The sequence below is a fragment of the Petaurus breviceps genome, unplaced genomic scaffold, assembly GCF_028583685.1.
Source record: "Petaurus breviceps papuanus isolate PSGF00001 unplaced genomic scaffold, PetGlider_PUasm1.0 243, whole genome shotgun sequence".
In the NCBI taxonomy this organism is placed as follows: Eukaryota; Metazoa; Chordata; class Mammalia; order Diprotodontia; family Petauridae; genus Petaurus; species Petaurus breviceps.
The window spans coordinates 783,895-786,256 of record NW_027185931.1 but is presented as its reverse complement, the minus strand read 5'-3'; the positions used below and the strand labels follow the sequence as shown (position 1 = coordinate 786,256).

General features: G+C 49.9%; 1 long non-coding RNA gene across 2 annotated transcripts in view; it reads right to left on the bottom strand.

The window, feature by feature from the left end:
• Window positions 1-930: 930 nt before the first annotated feature.
• The window catches only part of LOC138167629 (uncharacterized), a 2,701-nt gene continuing 1,269 nt past the window's right edge, over window positions 931-2,362 (bottom strand). Inside the window, exons 2-3 of one of the 2 annotated variants that reach the window (XR_011169937.1) lie at window positions 1,794-1,886; window positions 931-1,340 (exon numbers count right to left, since the gene is read on the bottom strand). This is a non-coding gene — a long non-coding RNA (uncharacterized lncRNA). Of the gene's footprint in view, window positions 1,887-2,362 lie in introns of both variants that reach the window. The other variant, XR_011169936.1, reaches the window with a different exon arrangement.

Sequence of the window (2,362 nt, the reverse complement as noted above, 5' to 3'; positions counted from 1 at the left end):
CTGCTTGGCATTTACTGATAGAACATCTTTTCTCCTCCTTGATCTCAATCTGCTTCCTCTCTAACCAAGTGTCTCACACACTCACACACACACACACATATATGACACTGCTGTCCCTTAATCTGTAGACACAAGGACCACCACTTCTGAGTCTTTTCTAGGATGGTTATGCCACAGAAATACCCAGCCAGCTTTGGCGCTGACTCCTTAGTTTCAGTCCCCTCTCTCCCTGTGAAAGGTCAATTTAAAATGAACTATGTGCCCATTCTCTACAATTTGTCCTGGCTTGTGGGTGACCTTGGAAGGTGGCCTGTTCCCCCTCAATAGAGACCTTCAAGGGGAGTGAGTGGATCAGCACAGCCTAGGACCACTGTGCTGAGGGCTCCTGCTCCATCAGAGCAGGGAACGGCCAGTCAAGGCAGCAGTCAGAACACACACATGTATGGATTCAGTCTGTCATCTTCTATGGATGCAGTGTGTGGCACCCCTAAACAATCCCAGCTCCATAGATCACTGGCCAGAGATCACCATAATATGTAATAAAAATGAAAAAAGTGTGAACTATGGTGAGACTTAGCAACATGTGTCAGAGATGCGATGTTAGCACACAGTGCTGGAAGAATGGGGCAACTAGACTTCCTGACATAGGCTGCCCGTGAACCTTCAGTCTGTATTTTTAAAAATCGCTGCAATATCTGCAAAGTGCAAAAAAGCAAAGCACAATAAAGCAAGCTCTCTCTGCAAGGCAATCTCCCTCCCTAATCAGCTAATATTCTCTCTCTTCCCACATTTTAAGATGCTGCAGCCAACCACATGAAATTCAGAAATCACACAACTCAGGAAGGGAGGGGTGCTGGGCACCACATCATGGGGTAGTGATGCCATCACAAGAACACGATGCTGATTTTCCAAGGAGGCTAATGTGGGGGCTTGTTTTGCTTGACTGGAAGTGTTTATTGGAAGGGCTTAATAAATGCTTGCTGACAGTAGCAGTTGCTCCTGATCCAGAACAGGCTCCTGCACCTTCTAAAGGATAGAATCACCACTATGTCAAGGTAAGAAGGTCTTCCATAAGATGCTCCCCCTTGTGGCAGGATATGCTGGCAGCCATTGGCGGGCTGGCATAACGGCCTGTTCTAGATGCTTGCGGCCTCTGGCCCCGGCCCATGATCTGCTGCCCAAAGCCTGAGCTAGTTCTTCTCTTCTTCTCCAGGGTATATGTACTATTTACATGGACTCCAATAATAAGAGGTAAGAAAATATCTCACCTCCCTTCTCAGCAGAGATGAGACTCAGTGTAGATGGACTCACATGCTGGCTTATTTTACCAAAAGGCTTTTCTTCTCCAGTGGGCAAAGAAGGTAATGTAAAAACAAAAGGTATCGCCATGAATTTTAAGAAGGCAAGGGCTTGGCCTGTCAGTGGCCAGCCCGCTTTCTAGGGGCTGTCATGTGTGCTGTCCACACCCATACAGGAAGCAGGGAAACAGAGGGGCCTGGGCGATTGACTCCAACCCCAGAGCTTGTGACACAGTTCAGGGTTCACCTCCAGGGACACCTGAGTCTGCTCTTCTATTTAACCTGATGAGATCAGGCCTAAGAGACTCAATGTCCCAGCCTGTTCTTAACTCATTCATTCACTGTTTACATACTCAGGAACCTTTACCACCCCCTAGTCCACCAGTGGGGTCCTGGGCACATCTCCCCTGAAGCTCTTGCTTCCCTGCCTCAAGCTGAGGCCCCAAACACAGCAAAACCTGATTCTGTCCCCCTTATTCAATCAACTTCATTCACCTGAAGAGTCCTGGGAGTCAGGAGAACGGGGCCATTCCTTCCTTCTCAATGCTCCCACCTCCTGGAAAAGGGCAAGGTCTTCACAAAGCAGAACTGAGGGGAAAAGCGAACAATGACAGGCAATGACTTTTTGGCTTCCAGAGCTCCAGGCTAGAAAACCCACACATCCCAGGAAAAGTGATGAGGTTTTCTCAAGATCCCACCCTAGAAACAGTGATTAATCCTGACTACACCGGGCAAGGCACAGTATCTTGTGTGCTAAGATGCAAGAAGACAACGGAAGCCCCTGCCTGGACTGTCCCAGAGCCCCAGAGACAGGAGGATGAGCAGGGAATGAGGATGGGCCTCTGCGGATGCCCCCAGGCCAGGGACGGAAGGTGAGGTGACAGCAGCGGCTACCCCAGGTCCACTGGGACACAGGGTATGGCAGCAGTTAGGGGCAATACTGTGGAAAGGACAGAACACAGAGGGGGGTGTACAGTGGGAGGCCCTCAAGGAGGGTGGCTGAGATCCCAGATCGTCCCCAGACACAAGGAAGCACAGACAAGGGTGGAGAGCAGAGGACGCAG